The sequence below is a fragment of the Pseudophryne corroboree genome, chromosome 10 (genome assembly GCF_028390025.1).
Source record: "Pseudophryne corroboree isolate aPseCor3 chromosome 10, aPseCor3.hap2, whole genome shotgun sequence".
NCBI classification, from domain to species: Eukaryota; Metazoa; Chordata; class Amphibia; order Anura; family Myobatrachidae; genus Pseudophryne; species Pseudophryne corroboree.
In genome coordinates this window covers 158,676,526-158,697,717 of record NC_086453.1, presented here as the reverse complement: position 1 = coordinate 158,697,717, position 21,192 = coordinate 158,676,526, and positions in this window count along the sequence as shown.

Sequence of the window (21,192 nt, the reverse complement as noted above, 5' to 3'; positions counted from 1 at the left end):
ATATATATATATATATATATATATATGTGTGTGTGTGTGTGTGTGTGTGTGTGTGTGTGTGTGTGTGTGTGTGTGTGTGTATAAAGAAAGCTAACAGAGCCAAGGTGCAGTATTTCACTAAAAACACTAGTAGTTGAACCACAAAATATAGTGACTATTGCCTCCTTGTTGACACTCCCTCTGTAAGAAAGGGCGTCTGCTATCACCTTAACTTGACTAAGCACAGGTATGAGTGCTTAAAATGAATGTTAGAAAGGGGAGGATAAGGTGATATTAAGCAACCAATGGTGTCATAAAAGGTAGGAGACTATACGAATAAGAATATAAAAGTAGTATAATGATTTATTTACAGAACGTAGCACTAAAATAAAGTATCACTGGGTAAAATTGACTGTAAACAAGCACATGTGCATAAAAAACTAGAAAAACTAGAAACTTCAAAAATACAAAAAGCGAAAAATACATAAAATACATAAAAGAACACATATAAAAAAATACAAAATAGATTAAAAATATATATAAAAGATAGAAGATATCTATCTTAACTTGTGAGATTGAGTTTAGATCAAGAGGTACCCAACGCGTTTCGTCCTATCTGGACTTCATCAAGGGGTGGTTTATACAGTGAGACAGACCATGTATATATACCTATTCTAAAAGGGAAATTATCACTACATCACTTCCTGTTGCTAATTGGTTAAAGGGCATAATGTTAACAAATTACAAATATACAATGAGTTGCAGACTAATGAAATGCTAGGGATGGAGAACGCTAGCCAAAAACTACAAAATTAGCAATAAAATGGTGTAAAAAAAATTAGGATCTTTCAGTGGTCGTGAAATTTTGTTTTTCTTTCACCTAGCTTTGTACCTAATACTATGATGAACTCTGATTTTCAGTAATACCTACAATTATTAAAATATGTCACCCTCCTGAACTGCCCAAATACTTACCGGTACTGCTGTTTTAAAGTTTGAATATACCAAAAAACATATTTCTATTAGAGTCTAAACTGTCCCTTATCCCTAATATTTTGTATTATTAGCCTCTGATTACCTCTTATACTTTTTTATTTTATATAAACAAACTACCGGACCTGTGAGCTGATATGATGAAGGACAAATACCACTTAGAAAATGGCCGCCAGGATACCCTGCTTCTACCAAATAATGTCTGCTGTAGAAAGACTCCTGAAACATGGCCGCCACATGTATGACACCAGGACACACTGAGATCCATCTCATCCCGCTATCTAGGGGATTAGTTCTGTTATGATGTTATCCGCATTGTGTGAAGAATATAGCAATAATTGTTTTTTCCAACTGAATCTTTGTATGCCCATTTGACTCTATAATTAGTGGGCAAGGTCTGTATATTGTTACATTTTGAGCTTTGTACATGCGTTTCATCTATTTGGTATCTTATTACAAGTCGAGTAAGTGTGTATTTTAGTATGGTTTTGATAGAGCCAGACAAATGCCTATGTTATGTGACTTATCCTATGTATGCCCTCTCCCAGGCCTAGGCATTAATTTATTCTTCGGCCCTTGCTAGTGAAGTGGGTGGCCTATAAGTATACTCTTTAGTGATGAATTGTTTTGATATATATATATATATATATATATATATATATCATACTTGCCTACTGTTAAAAACTAAAATCAGGGTGATTACAGTAGCATGTGCCGTGCAAAAGCGCGGCGTGCCGCCATGGGGGCGTGTCAAACTCTACCCAAAGGGCGTGTCTAGTTCCACAAATAGGCGTGCCTATACTTAAATGCTGCTTGTTGCAAGATATTTCTATATAACATTAGTAACAATATATTTTGGGAAGTTTTGCAAGTATTCATACTAACATTACTGCCTGAAATACGGGGTTTCTTATTTGCAATATATTTTCGCCGTGATATTTCTTTTCTTCTCACTCAGCAAAATATGCATGGTAAATGTGATGCCTACTGTATGTAATAAATTCCAAATGCAAGTTGACCATGTGTGAATTCATCACTAAACATATAAGTAAATGATTATTTTGCTGTTGTAGATGTTATTTTTATTGGTAACACTAGATTGTCTGCATCTTGTAGGCACTACCTATATTTATTGGATGTGCTATTTTCCATTCCATTACAGCATTAACCAAATCATTACAGATACCAGCTACTCTAATTTAACAAATTTGTTAAACTACAAAAAGATTACTAACAACAATTCTTACACCACCACCACCACTACCACCAGCAGCAGCATGCTATGGGTCAGTGCACTCCAGCACAGATAAGAGGAGTGTGTGATCAGGTACTGCTGTCTCTCTCTCCCAGGGGATACACAAGGGGGGTAATGAGAGCCGTCAGCCATGATTCCTGAGCAGCTACAGCAAATCACTGTTCTTGCAAAGAAACTCCTTAGTGTCACCCCTGACAGAATCTGAAGAATCCGGGAGAATTGACCTATAAAGCAGGGGACCAGGAGATTTATGGCAGAAACGGGAGGCTCCCGCAGGATGCGGGAGGGTAGGCAACTATTATAGATATAGATAGATATATATATATATATATATATATATATATATGTTAATACTTTTTCTACTCTGATCCCTTGAAGCTGAGCCAGTTGCACTTTAAATTTATGTTGATGTCCACATAAGGTGATTATAGCCCCGATTTGTCTTATAGCCTGTGTGGAATACACCTGTGATGCTTTTGGCAGGGTGGAATACATACTTCCCCTGTTATGTACTTGTTGAACGCAGATGCTGCATGTGTTTCCGGTCGGTGGAACGCATGCACTTCCTACCCGGCGGTGGTGAACTGGGGTTGACTGTGTGTTGCGCCTGTTCGGTGTTGCCCCTGTGGTGGTGGGGATGTGGCAGCATTAGGGATGTGTTTGCTTTTATTTCGGGCGTCCCAGGCCCGTGGGGAATGTTTGATTTAGTTGTTGAGCTTTTCGTGATGCGCTCGCGACTTCCGGTCCGGGAGGTTTAAAAGGCATTTTGCCGCTGATGACTAACATACAGCCCAGGGAAGATGGACTGCTTCAGGTGCTTCGTAAGTAAGCATGGATTTTGATATTTTTCACAGCATAATGTTATTGAATATTGACTGATGGGTGCCCTTTGTTTGTATAGATTGAGGTTATTTGCTATACCTCACCTGTTTGCCCTGGTTGCTGTATCTAAACACATGCTGTTAGATGCACAGGTATGTCTCATGAAGAGCCACTGTATTAGTGGATCTGTGTGGCTTGGTTGAGGGCGCTTTGTTGTATTCTTGTGTATAATTCTGATATTGTACATTGCCATCCTAGGTGCATGTCACTATTTAAATATGTGACACTGTCTATATATTGGTGTGCCACTGGCAATTATTCCTCTTATCCTCCCCTGTATATGATGATTGGATTAATTGATTACAGGTGAGTCCGATTAAATAAGATGTGTTGATTTGGTGATTTAAATGGTGATGGTGGTTTTCTTTTCAGTATTTGATTCCATATGGAATCATTTGGTGAAGGGCTCGGATAGGGACATCTTTTCTATTGAGTAAATGTTTTCTGCATATTTTTTCTTCTTGCCATAAGGCCTGGGAGGCGGAGTATTCTAATATGCATTTTTTCGTTTTTGTTTTAGACATATATGCTTGTTACATTCGTTGTACATATTATTCTGATGCATTGCGGCTCTTGAAAAAGGTTCATCATCGAACCGAAACATCAACAACAAGGCTTTTTTGATGACAGCATTAAATCTTTGAACTTATAAAATCATGGACTGACCGTGTTTTTGCGAGAGTGCACCCTCCACTGCGTGAAATCCTTGCTATATATATATATATATATATATATATATATATATATATTTCTTAATGGGCAGTACTCACAATGCAGTGTAGGTAGAAATCCCGATGCCTTCCTGGATACCCCTGACCTGAGGTCCGATATACATGGATTCTAAGGCAGCACTCGTTGAAATAAATGTAGACCAAACTACTGCTTGTGCATCAACGTTTCAAAGCCGATGCACATCAGATGTGTCATCGGGCAAGATTCCCCCCCCCCACACACCCCCACCCCCGCAAACAGTATCATTCATACACATCAAATGATATCGTTTACGGTCTCATCAGTGACGGAGCCCGGCCTGTCCAGTCTTGTACAATATCACCAGATTTCAAGGTAAAAAGTAAAGAAATTGTACATTGTTAACAACCTGCAGGAGCACGCATCATTAACAATATTGGGCCTAATTCAGATACGTTCGCTCGCTAGCTATTTTTTGCAGCGCTGCGAACAAATAGACGCTGCCTATAGGGGAGTGCATTTTAGCTTTGCAAGTGTGCAAACGCATGTGCAACCGCCCTGTACAAAAACAGCTTGTGCAGTTTCTGAGTAGCTTTGACCTTACTCAGCCGCTGCGATCACTTCAGCCTATTCGAGCCTGGAATTGACGTCAGACACCTGCCCTGCAAACGCTTTGACACGTCTGCGTTTTTCCAAACACTCCCAGAAAATGGTCAGTTGCCACCAACAAACACCTTCTTCCTGTCAATCTCCTTGTGAACAGCTGTGTGAATGGTTTCTTCGCTAGAACAAATGCACAATGATCCGCTTTGTAACCGTACAGCATGCCTGCGCATTGCGGTGCATAATCATGCACAGTAGTTACCTGATCGCTACTTAGCGAAAAACGCTAGCGAGCGAACAGATCTGAATTAGGTCCATAGTGAATACACACTGGACGATATGCACGGAGGTGCATAATCTCCAAGTGTGTACCCAGCCTAAGAGGTACAATGTCATTTCCCACTGTCACTGAAGACAGGGTTGCATGTGACAGGAGCAGTGACATGATGTGAGGAAGTCAATAGAGGCCAACAGTTATGCAGAATGTTAGAACAGTGAGGATATAATTGGAATGGTATCTCTAGTTTTATTTATTTTATAAAGATGTTTTCCATTTTCAAATACAGAATATGTTGGTTGATATGTATATTAAGTCAAAATGAATGTGCATATTAGGGGAGTAATCATGGAGGTATTGCTACAGTAGGTGATAAATATCTTAGTACAGCTTTTAAACTGTGGAAACAAGGTTGAATATAGGTGGGAAGGAAATGTGTCAGAATAAATGTGAGAGAAGGAAGTGTAAAAATAAGACATATGGCTAACAGATGCATAAGGGTAACCTGACAGGTTTAGTGGGATGTGATAAGTGATAAATATGCTAGAGATTTATACTTGAAAGAAAATAAGAATTTACTTACCAATAATTCTATTTCTCATAGTCCGTAGTGGATGCTGGGGACTCCGAAAGGACCATGGGGAATAGCGGCTCCGCAGGAGACTGGGCACAAAGTAAAATCTTTAGGACTAGCTGGTGTGCACTGGCTCCTCCCCCTATGACCCTCCTCCAAGCCTCAGTTAGGATACTGTGCCCGGACGAGCGTACACAATAAGGAAGGATTTTGAATCCCGGGTAAGACTCATTACCAGCCACACCAATCACACCGTACAACTTGTGATCTGAACCCAGTTAACAGCATGATAACAGAAGGAGCCTCTGAAAAGATGGCTCACAACAACAATAACCCGATTTTTGTAACAATAACTATGTACAAGTAATGCAGACAATCCGCATTTGGGATGGGCGCCCAGCATCCACTACGGACTATGAGAAATAGAATTATCGGTAAGTAAATTCTTATTTTCTCTAACGTCCTAGTGGATGCTGGGGACTCCGAAAGGACCATGGGGATTATACCAAAGCTCCCAAACGGGCGGGAGAGTGCGGATGACTCTGCAGCACCGAATGAGAGAACTCCAGGTCCTCCTCAGCCAGGGTATCAAATTTGTAGAATTTAGCAAACGTGTTTGCCCCTGACCAAGTAGCTGCTCGGCAAAGTTGTAAAGCCGAGACCCCTCGGGCAGCCGCCCAAGATGAGCCCACTTTCCGTGTGGAATGGGCTTTTACAGATTTTGGCTGTGGCAGGCCTGCCACAGAATGTGCAAGCTGAATTGTACTGCAAATCCAACGAGCAATCGTCTGCTTAGAAGCAGGAGCACCCAGCTTGTTGGGTGCATACAGGATAAACAGCGAGTCAGATTTTCTGACTCCAGCCGTCCTGGAAACATATATTTTCAGGGCCCTGACTACGTCCAGCAACTTGGAATCCTCCAAGTCCCTAGTAGCCGCAGGCACCACAATAGGTTGGTTTAAGTGAAATGCTGAAAACACCTTAGGGAGAAATTGAGGACAAGTCCTCAATTCCGCCCTGTCCGAATGGAAAATCAGATAAGGGCTTTTACAGGATAAAGCCGCCAATTCTGACACGCGCCTGGCCCAGGCCAGGGCCAACAGCATGACCACTTTCCATGTGAGATATTTTAACTCCACAGATTTAAGTGGTTCAAACCAATGTGACTTTTGGAATCCAAAAAAAAAACTACATTGAGATCCCAAGTGCCACTGGAGGCACAAAAGGAGGCTGTATATGCAGTACCCCTTTTACAAACGTCTGAACTTCAGGGACTGAAGCTAGTTCTTTTTGGAAGAAAATTGACAGGGCCGAAATTTGAACCTTAATGGACCCCAATTTCAGGCCCATAGACACTCCTGTTTGCAGGAAATGTAGGAATCGACCCAGTCGAATTTCCACCGTCGGGCCTTACTGGCCTCGCACCACGCAACATATTTTCGCCAATTGCGGTGATAATGTTTTTGCGGTTACATCCTTCCTGGCTTTGATCAGGATAGGGATGACTTCATCCGGAATGCCCTTTTTCCTTCAGGATCCGGCGTTCAACCGCCATGCCGTCAAACGCAGCCGCGGTAAGTCTTGGAACAGACAGGGTCCTTGCTGGAGCAGGTCCCTTCTTAGAGGTAGAGGCCACGGATCCTCCGTGAGCATCTCTTGAAGTTCCGGTTACCAAGTCCTTCTTGGCCAATCCGGAGCCACGAATATAGTGCTTACTCCTCACCATCTTATCAATCTCAGTACCTTGGGTATGAGAGGCAGAGGAGGAAACACATACCATGACTGGTACACCCACGGTGTTACCAGAGCGTCTACAGCTATTGCCTGAGGGTCCCTGGACCTGGCGCAATACCTGTCGAGTTTTTCCCAACGGTTTATAATCCTGTGGAAGACTTCTGGGTGAAGTCCCCACTCTCCCCGGGTGGAGGTCGTGCTGAGGAAGTCTGCTTCCCAGTTGTCCACTCCCGGAATGAATACTGCTGACAGTGCTATCCCATGATTTTCCGCCCAGCGAAGAATCCTTGCAGCTTCTGTCATTGCCCTTCTGCTTCTTGTGCCATCCTGTCTGTTTACGTGGGTGACTGCCGTGATGTTGTCCGACTGGATCAACACCGGCTGTCCTTGAAGCAAAGGTCTTGCTAAGCTTAGAGCATTGTAAATGTCCCTTAGCTTCAGGATATTTATGTGAAGTGATGTCTCCAGGCTTGACCATAAGTCCTGGATATTCCTTCCCTGTGTGACTGCTCCCCAGCCTCGCAGGCTGGCATCCGTGGTTACCAGGACCCAGTCCTGAATGCCGAATCTGCGGCCCTCTAGAAGATGAGCACTCTGCAACCACCACAGGAGGGACACCCTTGTCCTTGGTGACAGGGTTATCCGCTGATGCATCTGAAGATGCGACCCGGACCATTTGTCCAGCAGGTCCCACTGGAAAGTTCTTGCGTGGAATCTGCCAAATGGGATTGCTTCGTAGGAAGCCCCCATTTTACCCAGAACCCTTGTGCATTGATGCACTGAGACTTGGCTCGGTTTGAGGAGGTTCCTGACTAGCTCGGATAACTCCCTGGCTTTCTCCTCCGGGAGAAACACCTTTTTCTGGACTGTGTCCAGGATCATCCCTAGGAACAGAAGACACGTCGACGGAACCAGCTGCGATTTTGGAATATTGAGAATCCAATCGTGCTGCCGCAACACTATCTGAGATAGTGCTACACCGACCTCCAACTGTTCCCTGGATCTTACCCTTATCAGGGAATCGTCCAAGTAAGGGATAACTAAAATTCCCTTCCTTCGAAGGAACATCATCATTTCGGCCATTACCTTGGTAAAGACCCGGGGTGCCGTGGACCATCCCTACGGCAGCGTCTGAACTGATAGTGACAGTTCTGTACCATAAACCTGAGGTACCCTTGGTGAGAAGGGTAAATTTTGACATGAAGGTAAGCATCCTTGATGTCCCGAGACATCATGTAGTCCCCTTCTTCCAGGTTCTCAATCACTGCTCTGAGTGACTCAATCTTGAATTTGAACCTCTGTATGTAAGTGTTCAAAGATTTTAGATTTTAGAATCGGTCTCACCGAGCCGTCTGGCTTCGGTACCACAATAGTGTGGAATAATACCCCGTTCCCTGTTGCAGGAGGGGTACCTTGATTATCACCTGCTGGGAATACAGCTTGTGAATGGCTTCCAAAACTGCCTCCCTGTCCGAGGGAGACGTCGGTAAAGTCGACTTTTGGAAACGGCGAGGGGGAGACGTCTCGAATTCCAATATGTACCCCTGAGATATTACCTGAAGGATCCAGGGGTCTACTTGCGAGTGAGCCCACTGCGCACTGAAATTCATTGAGAACGGGCCCCCACCGTGCCTGAGCTTATAAAGCCCTAGCGTCATACTGAGGGCTTGGCAGAGGCTGGAAAGGGTTTCTGTTCCTGGGAACTGGCTGATCTCTGCAGCCTTTTTCCTCTCCCTCTGTCACGAGCAGAAAAGAGGAACCTTTTGTCCGCTTGCCAACAAAGGACTGCGCCTGATAATACGGCGTCTTATTTTGAGAGGCGACCTGGGGTACAAACGTGGATTTCCCAGCTGTTGCCGTGGCCACCAGGTCTAAAAGACCGACCCCAAATGTCCCCTTTCAAAGGCAATACTTCCAAATGACGTTTGGAATCCGCATCACCTGACCATTTTACTGGTAGAATTGGACAACGCACTTATACTTGATGCCAGTCGGCAATTATTCCGCTGTGCATCATGCATATATAGAAATGCATCTTTTAAATGCTCTATAGGCAATAATATACTATCCTTATCTAGGATATCAATATTTCCAGTCAGGGAATCCGACCATGCCAACTCAGCACTGCACCTCCAGGCTGAGGCAATAGCTGATCGCAGTATAACACCAGTATGTGTGTAAATACCTTTTTTTGGATACCCTCCTGCTTTCTATCAGCAGGATCCATAAGGGCGGCCATCTCATGAGAGGGTAGAGCCCTTGTTCTTACAAGCGTGTGAGCGCCTTATCCCCCCTAGGGGGTGTTTCCCAATGCATCCTAACCTCTGGGGGGAAAGGGTATGCAGCCAATACTTTTTAAGAAATTATTAATTGTTATCGGGGGGAAACCCACGCATCATCACACATTTTATTTCTCAGATTCAGGAAAACTACAGGTAGTTTTTCCCTCACCGAACATAATACCCCTTTTTTGGTGGTACTCGTATTATCAGAAATGTATAAAACATTTTCCATTGTCTCAATCATGTAACGTGTGGCCCTACTGGAAATCACGGTTGTCTCTTCACCGTCGACACAGGAGTCAGTATCCGTGTCGGCGTCTGTATCTGCCATCTGCCTGACGGCCTATGAGACGTCTGGACAGGCACAAGCTGAGTAGCCGGCTGTCTCATGTCAACCACTGTTTTTTTTATATAGAGCTGACACTGTCACGTAATTTTCAACAGTACATCCACTCAGGTGTCGACCCCCTAGGGGGTGACATCACTGTTACAGACACTCTGCTCCGCCTCCACATCATTTTCCTCCTCATACATGTCGACACACACGTACCGACACCCAGCACACACACAGGGAATGCTCTGATAGAGGACAGGACCCACTTAGCCCTTTGGGGAGACAGAGGGAGAGTTTGCCAGCACACACCAGAGCGCTATATATGTATAGGGACAACCTTACAATTAGTGTCTATCCCTTATAGCTGCTTATATCTGTTATTTTGCCAAATAAGTGCCCCCCTCTCTTTTTTACCCTGTTTCTGTAGTTGCAGGATGCAGGGGAGATTCTGGGAGCCTTCCTACCAGCGGAGCTGTGTGGGAAAAATGGCGCTGTGTGCTGAGGAGATAGGCCCCGCCCCCTTCACGGCGGGCTCTTCTCCCGCTTTTTACTGGAAAACTGGCAGGGGTTAAATACATCCATATAGCCCAGGAGCTATATGTGATGTATTTTTCACCAGCTAAGGTAAATTCATTGCTTCCCAGGACGCCCCCCCCCAGCGTCCTGCACCCTCAGTGACCGGAGTGTGAAGTGTGCTGAGAGCAATGGCGCACAGCTGCAGTGCTGTGCGCTACCTTATGAAGACAGGAAAGTCTTCTGCCGCCGATTTATGGACCTCTTCTTGCTTCAGCATCTGTAAGGGGGCCGGCGGCGCGGCTCCGGGACCCATCCATGGCTGGGCCTGTGATTGTCCCTCTGGAGCTAATGTCCAGTAGCCTAAGAAACCCAATCCACTCTGCACGCAGGTGAGTTCGTTTCTCTCCCCTAAGTCCCTCGATGCAGTGAGCCTGTTGCCAGCAGGTCTCACTGAAAATAAAAAACCTATTTAAACTTTTACTCTAAGCAGCTCAGGAGAGCCACCTAGATTGCACCCTTCTCGTTCGGGCACAAAATCTAACTGAGGCTTGGAGGAGGGTCATAGGGGGAGGAGCCAGTGCACACCAGCTAGTCCTAAAGCTTTTACTTTGTGCCCAGTCTCCTGCGGAGCCGCTATTCCCCATGGTCCTTTCGGAGTCCCCAGCATCCACTAGGACGTTAGAGAAAGGAGTATTTCTGCAGTCATGAGATGGGGACTGGCTGCTAAGGGAAGAAGACGCACCTGGCAAAGCAGGCATAATGATGGTATAAATAATTTTTGACATTTTATAAATCCTGAAATTTTGAAATAATAAGGGTATATTTTTTTAATCTACGTGGTTAAAAGTCAAGTGATCCACAATCACTTTACTTTGTGCTTTTGCTAGCTGTGTAGGCACCAATTTCTGGAGCCCATGTGCAACTAGGCAGCAGTGGGTACAGATCTCACTTAGCCCTTACCTGAAACATTTGGTGAATGTAGTTCATAGATGGTGTTATCTGCCGGGGGTCAACCCCTGACAGAATAGCAGCCCCCATAGAAGATATGGGGTCAGACTCTTCTGTTGGAAATAGAAGTACCATAGCAGATATCTCAGATCCCTCCATAGTACATCCAGTGGAACCTTAATATTTGCTGGTACTTGCTAAAACAGGTGATTTTGGAGAATAACCTGCAAATATGATTTGATAAATAGGCCGCTAAGTCTTTTAAAGTCATGTTAGGGCTATTCCATTAAGTATCATTTTGAATATGTCTCCAACCCACAGGAATCATACTGGATAAGTGTGGATGCAGGACTCCTTACGTGCACCATAGGCAAGTGTGAAAGGGGGGGTGTCCTTGTGCTAGCTAGGCCCCTTCATCTTTGTGACATTTTTAAAAGCCATGACTACATGTCCTGTGCACTCCCCGAGTATAAATGTGTTGTATGTACGGTTACTAACCGGGGAAGTATGTGGGTTGAGTTGTTCCACCTCTCTTTTCTTCTTGGTGTGACGGGTTCAGTTTGGAGCTTTTGGAGATCACTGTCCTCCATCACACAGAGCAATCGGGGATTACTGAAGGACTCGGCATTGGTTAACGTGATATAGCCGTTCAGATAAGCGGCACTTGTTAAAATAATCGACAGACCACAAAACAATACTACGATTTGTAGTAAAAGTAGAGATGTGCACCGGACATTTTTCGGGTTTTGTGTTTTGGTTTTGGATTCGGTTCCGCGACCGTGTTTTGGATTCGGACGCGTTTTGGCAAAACCTCCCTGAAAATTTTTTTGTAGGATTCGGGTGCGTTTTGGATCCGGGTGTTTTTTTTACATAAACCCCTCAAAAACAGCTTAAATCATAGAATTTGGGGGTAATTTTGATCCTATAGTATTATTAACCTCAATAACCACAATTTCCACTCATTTCCAGTCTATTCTGAACACCTCACAATACTATTTTTAGTCCTAAAATTTGCACCAAGGTCGCTGGATGACTAAGCAAAGCGACCCAAGAGGGCGGCACAAACACCTGGCCCATCTAGGAGTGGCACTGCAGTGTCAGACAGGATGGCACTTCAAAAAATTTGCCCCAAACAGCACATGATGCAAAGAAAAGAGAAAAAGAGGTGCACTGTGGTCGCTGGACAGATAAGCTAAGCGACACAAACACCTCAATATCACAGGAATTATTCGTTCTAATCAATGGTATTATTGGTCCAACATCACTGGAAGAAAATGACAAAATCACTGGAATTATTCGTTCTAAGCAATGGTATTATTGGTCCAAATCACTGGAATTATTCGTTCTAATCAATGGTATTATTGGTATAAATCACTAGAAGAAAATGACAAAATCACTGGAATTATTCATTCTAATCAATGGTATTATTGGTCCAAATCACTGGAAGAAAATGGAATGGATGGATACTTGCAGTGACACAGAGCTGCAAGATACAGCAATGGCCTACTGTACACAACTATATACTGTTGGGTCACCAAAATGCTGCACTGTAATACTATATATACTGCTCACAAAAATGCCGCACAGATAAGGAATGGATACTTGCAGTGACATAGAGCTGCAAGATACAGCAATGGCCTACTGTACAACTATATACTGTTAGTCACCAAAATGCTGCACTGTAATACTATATATACTGCTCACAAAAATGCCGCACAGATATGGAATGGATACTTGCAGTGACACAGAGCTGCAAGATACAGCAATGGCCTACTGTACAACTATATACTGTTAGTCACCAAAATGCTGCACTGTAATACTATATATATACTGCTCACAAAAATGCCGCACAGATATGGAATGGATACTTGCAGTGACACAGAGCTGCAAGATACAGCAATGGCCTACTGTACTGTACTACTATAATTATTATATAGATGACAGATATAAAGTTACATTGTGGGGGAATCCAGTATACGTTCTGTCTCCAGGTACCAGTGAATAACCACATCATGTATATAGGTGACAGATATAACGTTACATTGTGGGGGAATCCAGTATACGTTCTGTCACCAGGTACCAGTGAATGACCACATCATGTATATAGGTGACAGATATAACGTTACATTGTGGGGGAATCCAGTATACGTTCTGTCACCAGGCACCAGTGAATAACCACATCATGTATATATAGGTGACAGATATAAAGTTACATTGTGGGGGAATCCAGTATACATTCTGTCACCAGGTACCAGTGAATGGCCTCATCATGTATATACTTATACTGGTGGTCCCCAGTCCCCACAATGCAGCATACTGATCAGATATTTGCAGCACACTGAGCACAGATATGGAGTGTTTTCAGGCAGAGAACGTAGATATTTTCAGCACACTGAGCACAGATTATTTGCAGCACACTGAGCACAGATATTTGCAGCACACTGAGCACAGATTACGGAGCTTTTCAGGGAGAGAACGCTGCCACGTCCTCTCCGTTCAATCTCCAATGCACGAGTGAAAATGGCGGCGACGCGCGGCTCCTTATATAGAATACGAATCTCGCGAGAATCCGACAGCGGGATGATGACGTTCGGGCGCGTTCTGGTTAACCGAGCAAGGCCGGAAGATCCGAGGCTGCCTCGGAACCGTGTAAAATGGGTGAAGTTCGGGGGGGTTCGGATCCCGAGGAACCGAACCCGCTCATCTCTAATTAAAAGTAATTAGTCACAATATTATTCACTTTAGCTTCTAGTGCAATTTCTGTAGTACAATTATCAGATTCACAAAATATCAACGTACTACCACAATAATAATACATTCAATCAACATAACATTTGTGTAACGTATATACGTATACCTGGGTTCAAGGTTGATACTCTTTGGTAAATGTACCATTCAGAGGCTATATTTATATATGCATATATAATTAGTTGATGCACACACGTTGCCGCAGTTTCCAAATAAGCCCTTACTAAAGGCCAACACGTAATTACTGTGACAGTCAATAGTCTATTTTCCCCTCCAGAAATGTAGTTGTCAGTATGAGAAAAGAGCGACAATCCTAGTTGAACCACAGGGTGGCGCTAGACGCTCACTGAGTCCCTTCAGACAGTTAGGCAAGTGTCCTTCTTATGATAAACAGGTAACTTTTGATTATTGTGAACTGTAACTTTAAACTATACTTCTTACTGGATGAGACAGGGTACATGAGGCAATTTCAGTGGAGAAGATTGCTGGCTGCTATGGTGGCCAAGTTGCTTATATGTGGCAAGAGGAAGTGCTGTATTGCTACACAGGGGTATATTTACTAAGATTCGTAATTTCCGAAAATAGGTCAAAGTTCAATCACGAATGACATCGACAGTGTAAAACTGCAACTTTTTGAATTGATTACGATGGATTTACTAAGCTGTCGTATTCGTATTTTTCTTTGCTTCCGATGTCGATGTCATTCGTTTTTTTTTACCTATTTTTACGGCAGTGATTAGCAAAACACTGCCGTTTTTTTTTTACAATCAATCTCGGCCGGATCTGTGTGATCCGTGCTGGGGTTCTTATTTTTTTTTTTTTTAATTAAACAATGTAAAATCCCAAAAAAAAATGCGTGGGGTCCCCCCTCCTAAGCATAACCAGCCTCGGGCTCTTTGAGCCGATCCTGGTTGCAGAAATATGGGGAAAAAATTGTCAGGGGTTCCCCCATATTTAAGCAACCAGCATCGGGCTCTGCGCCTGGTCCTGGTTCCAAAAATACGGGGGACAAAAAGAGTAGGGGTCCCCCGTATTTTTAAAACCAGCACCGGGCTCCACTAGCTGGACAGATAATGCCACAGCCGGGGGTCACTTTTATACAGTGCCCTGCGGCCGTGGCATCAAAAATCCAACTAGTCACCCCTGGCCGGGGTACCCTGGGGGAGTGGGGACCCCTTCAATCAAGGGGTCCCCCCCCCCAGCCACCCAAGGGCCAGGGGTGAAGCCCGAGGCTGCCCCCCCCCATCCAATGGGCTGCGGATGGGGAGGCTGATAGCCATTTGTGATAATGAAAAGATATTGTTTTTAGTAGCAGTACTACAAGTCCCAGCAAGCCTCCCCCGCATGCTGGTACTTGGAGAACCACAAGTACCAGCATGCGGCTGAAAAACGGGCCCGCTGGTACCTGTAGTACTACCACTAAAAAAATACCCAAAAAAACACAAGACACACACACCGTGAAAGTATAATTTTATTACATACATACACACATACATACATACTTACCTTATGTTCTCACGCAGGTCGGTCCTCTTCTCCAGTAGAATCCAAGGGCTACCTGTTGAAGAAATTCTACTCACCAGATCCATGGGTCCAGGCTCCTCGGCAAATCCAGGGTTAATCCACGTACTTGAATAAATAAAAAAAAAACGGTGTCCCGACCACGAACTGAAAGGGGACCCATGTTTGCACATGGGTCACCTTCCCACGAATGCCAGAAACCCACTTTGACTTCTGTCTAAGGGGGTTTCTTCAGCCAATCAGGGAGTGCCACGTTGTAGCACTCTCCTGATCAGCTGTGTGCTGCTGTCCTCACTGACAGGCAGCACGCGGCAGTGTTACAATGTAGCGCCTATGCGCTACATTGTAACCAATGATGGGAACTTTCTGCCCTGCGGTTGACCTAAAGTGACGTCACCGCTGAGCAGAAAGTTCCCAGCATTGGTTACAATGGAGCGCATAGGCGCTACATTGTAACACTGCCATGTGCCGCCTGTCAGTGAGGACAGCAGCACACAGCTGATCAGGAGAGTGCTACAACGTGGCACTCCCTGATTGGCTGAAGAAACCCACTTAGACAGAAGTCAAAGTGGGTTTCTGGCATTCGTGGGAAGGTGACCCATGTGCAAACATGGGTCCCCTTTCAGTTCGTGGTCGGGACACCGTTTTTTTTATTTATTCAAGTACGTGGATTAACCCTGGATTTGCCGAGGAGCCTGGACCCATGGATCTGGTGAGTAGAATTTCTTCAACAGGTAGCCCTTGGATTCTACTGGAGAAGAGGACCGACCTGCGTGAGAACATAAGGTAAGTATGTATGTATGTGTGTATGTATGTAATAAAATTATACTTTCACGGTGTGTGTGTCTTGTGTTTTTTTGGGTATTTTTTTAGTGGTAGTACTACAGGTACCAGCGGGCCCGTTTTTCCGCCGCATGCTGGTACTTGTGGTTCTCCAAGTACCAGCATGCGGGGGAGGCTTGCTGGGACTTGTAGTACTGCTACTAAAAACAATGGCCCTCATTCCGAGTTGTTCGCTCGGTATTTTTCATCGCATCGCAGTGAAAATCCGCCTAGTACGCATGCGCAATGTTCGCACTGCGACTGCGCCAAGTAACTTTACTATGAAGAAAGTATTTTTACTCACGGCTTTTTCTTCGCTCCGGCGATCGTAATGTGATTGACAGGAAATGGGTGTTACTGGGCGGAAACACGGCGTTTCAGGGGCGTGTGGCTGAAAACGCTACCGTTTCCGGGAAAAACGCAGGAGTGGCCGGAGAAACGGTGGGAGTGCCTGGGCGAACGCTGGGTGTGTTTGTGACGTCAACCAGGAACGACAAGCACTGAAATGATCGCACAGGCAGAGTAAGTCTGGAGCTACTCTGAAACTGCTAAGTAGTTAGTAATCGCAATATTGCGAATACATCGGTCGCAATTTTAAGAAGCTAAGATTCACTCCCAGTAGGCGGCGGCTTAGCGTGTGTAACTCTGCTAAATTCGCCTTGCGACCGATCAACTCGGAATGAGGGCCAATATCTTTTATTTTACAACAAAGGCTATCAGCCCTCCCATCTGCAGCCCATTGGATGGGGGGGGACAGCCTCGGGCTTCACCCCTGGCCCTTGGGTGGCTGGGGGGGGGGGGACCCCTTGATTGAAGGGGTTCCCACTCCCCCAGGGTACCCCGGCCAGGGGTGACTAGTTGGATTTTTGATGCCACGGCCGCAGGGCGCTGTATAAAAGTGACCCCCGGCTGTGGCATTATCTGTCCAGCTAGTGGAGCCCGGTGCTGGTTTTAAAAATACGGGGGACCCCTACTCTTTTTGACCCCCGTATTTTTGGGACCAGGACCAGGCGCAGAGCCCGATGCTGGTTGCTTAAATATGGGGGAACCCCTGTCATTTTTTTCCCCATATTTCTGCAACCAGGATCGGCTCAAAGAGCCCGAGGCTGGTTATGCTTAGGAGGGGGGACCCAACGCAATTTTTTTGGCAAAAATAAGCACTTTCCCACCCCTTCCCACTGATATACATGCACGGATCTCATGGATCCCTGCATGCATCTCAAATCACGGAAAAAAAAAGCAGGTCTGTTTTTTTTTAGGACTTTTTTACGAGTTGTAATTTTTCACGGCAGTGTTTTGTGTTTTTTTGCTTTGCACTTCTTAGTAAATGACCGAGATTCATATCTAAACAGGCGTAATTTGACCGATGGTGTATTCATTCGTAATTTTTTACCTGAACTAGCAAAAAATTACGAATGCCCTCATCACTGCCGTGATTAGTGTTTAGTAAATGACCGAGATTAACCGAGATGACACTTTGAAGAAAAAACGGCATCTCGGTCAAAATCGGGAGCTTAGTAAATATACCCCACAGTCTCTGATGAGAGGTAGGTTGCGTATAAGGACACAAAAAGCTTGCTTACGTGTGCTGAGTTCTCTCTTTCCACGGTCACAAGAAGGTGCTGTCTGGATGGGTGTAGTATGGTATGCCGGCGGCCGGCTCCCGGCGACCAGCATACCGGAGCCGGGATTCCGACTGCCGGTATACCGACAGCGTGGCGAGTGCAAATGAGCCCCTTGCAGGCTCACTGCGCTCGCCACGCTGCGGGCACGGTGGCGCACTATGCGCGCCACGCTATTTATTCTCCCTCCAGGGAGAAAAAGTGTCTGTATGCCGGCAGTCAGGATTCCGGCGCCGGTATACTGTGCGCTGGGATCCCGACAGCCGGCAAACTGAAGACAACCCGTCTGGATACTGCTTTCTCCTCTGAAGCCACATGTGCAGGGGCAGAGGGAGAGAGAGTAGTTGCTGCTGCTGCTGCAGGGAAATACCAGTGTCTCTTGCACACTCCACAGTGGTGTTGACCTCTGTTCTAGGTGCCAGTCACACTATCTGAATCTCCTATGTGGCCCACAAATGCTGCCTTTTCTTCTTACATTCCTTCTCCTTCTCTCTCCATGAGGCAACTCAATCCTCCTTCTCCTGCAGGTCTCAGCCCCCTCCCTCCTGTATCATCGGATAGGAAGCATCAGACAATCCCTGTCCTCTGCTCACATATTCCTCTCATGCTCAGTCTCACTTGTTATCCCCCTGTGATTCAGATGAATCAGGAGACTGTATCATTTGCTTATGCTCCGGATAGAGCATCAAGTCCTATTAACCCCTTTCCAGTCTCTGGGGGTATTCCTGGGGGGTTACATCTGTCCCTGGTTTTGTCATGCTGGGGGTGAGCCTAGCACTCCGGCAGCTGCCCCTGGCCTCTCTACAGGCACAAAATGGACACCACTCATGTATCAGCAGGATTTCATATATCTGTATTTCCAAACTAATCCAACTGATATAACTGGATAAATTGTAGTAGTAGAGCTCGGAAGATTGCATTAGCATTCAAGCTTCAAAATGTTTTCATTTTTTGAGCTTGAAAAATAGCTGAACCACAGCATTGTATGAGGACTGTGGTGTGCGCCAATAGTTACAGAAACATTGGAAATACAGTGTTTTATTGTTCAGAAAAACAGAAGCAAACATCAAAATAAACACCACTAACTATATACAGGATATACACACACACACACACACGCACACGCACACGCACACACAAACAAAGCTTTTACCAGGCACAGCTCACTGGATTTCAAGAGCAGGTTTCTCTCATAGAGACTTCATAGTTTCTACTTTTCCCCAAGCAGTGTGAGAGAAATGATCAAGCTGACAGCCTTTTAACACACACACCTACACCTGAAACCCCTAATTAGCCTTCTGTGAGGCTATTGGGGGTCATTCCGAGTTGATCGCTAGCTGAAAATGTTCGCTGCGCTGCGATTAAGGAAAAAAACGGCACTTCTGCGCATGCGTATGCGGCGCAGTGCGCACGCGTGACGTACTTTCACAACGAACAATGTAGTTTCACACAAGGTCTAGCAAAGCTTTTCAGTCGCCCTGCTGGCCGCAGAGTGATTGACAGGTAGAGGGCGTTTCTGGGTGTCAACTGACCGTTTTCAGGGCGTGTTCAGAAAAACGCAGGCGTGCCAGGAAAAACGCAGGCGGGGCTGGGCGAACGCAGGGCGTGTTCATGACGTCAAAACAGGAACTGAATAGTCTGAAGTGATCGCAAGCGCTGACTAGGTCTGAAGTTACTCTGACAGTGCACAATATATTTTTGTAGCCGCTCTGCGATCCTTTTGTTCTCACTTCTGCTAAGCTAAGATACACTCCCAGAGGGCGGCGGCTTAGCGTTTGCTCGGCTGCTAAAAACTGCTAGCAAACGATCAACTCGGAATGACCCCCAATGGCCCAAAGTCCTGACCTGGGCCAAAATGGATAGAGAATCCACCCTCTCTTCTCACATCCAATCCCAGTACCCTAATCTAGTTCTTACCAAAAGCTCTAAGTAGATCCAACACAATATTCCTGTGTTTTAACATCATAGTTAATAAACCTGTGGCAACTATTCCTGCTTTCCACCACTATTCCAGTAACCTTGTCACACATCTCCCCCCTCCCATTTTAATGTAGGGGGTGGAACACTTATAGCCCCTAAACAGAATATGTGAGACAATACATCAGTATTGGTTAGTTGTGCCCCCGTATCTTTGTTCTACAGTAAACATAAAGTCTTGCTAGGCTAAAAACAACCTTGTTATGCTGGCATTCTGCCCTTTATTTACATACATCCATTTAAATGAAGCATGATCACAGGGGTGTATCTAGGGGCCCGAGCGCCCCTGGCAAAGTAAGGGGCTGGCGCACCCGCACCCCCTGCACACATTTGGAATAAGGTGTGAGTTTTGGAAATGGGGCATGGTCTTGTGGGGGAAGGGTGTGTACACAATAGTACTTCCAATTCAAATTATGCCACACAGTAGAGTCCCTTATTCACATTACACCGCACAGTAGTGTCTCGTATTCACGCTACACCATCCCTTCCCCCCCAACCCACCTTTCCAACAGCATGACCCTAACCCGCCCCCCCAGCCTCTTCAGTGGTGCCTAACCTTAACTCACCCTTCCTAATCTCCCTCCCTGCAGCCTAACCCTAACTCTCCCACCATCGCAGCCTAACCCTAACCCTAACCTTCCCACGCGGCTTGCCAGTGGAGACTTTGGCACCAACTCGATACGGATTTTGGCATTCTGCATCGCTATCTATGTTGGGATGCCAGCATCAGCATTCCGAGGAGTTTCAAATGCTGGAGTCAGATTTCTGACCGCCGGGATGACAAACACCTTAATGTCTCATATGTCCTCCCTGCCTGATCCTCCTTCCCATACTTACCCCCTTGCACCTCTCATGCCCTCTGTTCCTCTTTAGCCCTGTAGTTTTCACTCCCTCATTTCATCTCTCAGTCTCACCCCCGCAGCTCTCAGTCCCTCCCTCTATCACCCATGTACTTCACTCCCTCCTTCCATCTCACATCACACCTGTACCTCACTCCCACCTTCCATCTCTCACACCTCTTCACTCCCACCTTCCGTCTCCCCTGAACCTCACTCCTACCTTCTATCTCCCATGCACCCCTCTCCCACCTTCCATCTCACACCTCTTCTTCGCTCCTACCTTCCATCTCCCCTGCAACTCGCTCCCACCTTCCATCTCCCCTGCACATCGCTCACACCATCCATCTCTCACACCTCTTCTTCACTCCCACCTTCCATCTCCCCTGCATCTCGCTCACACCTTCCATCTCTCACACCTCTTCTTCACTCCCACCTTCCATCTCCCCTGCACCTCGCTCTCACCTTCCATCTCTCACACATCTTCTTCACTCCCACCTTACGTCTCCCCTGCACCTCGCTCTCACCTTCCATCTCTCATACCTCTTCTTCACTCCTACTTTCCGTCTACCCTGCATCTCGCTCCCACCTTCCATCTC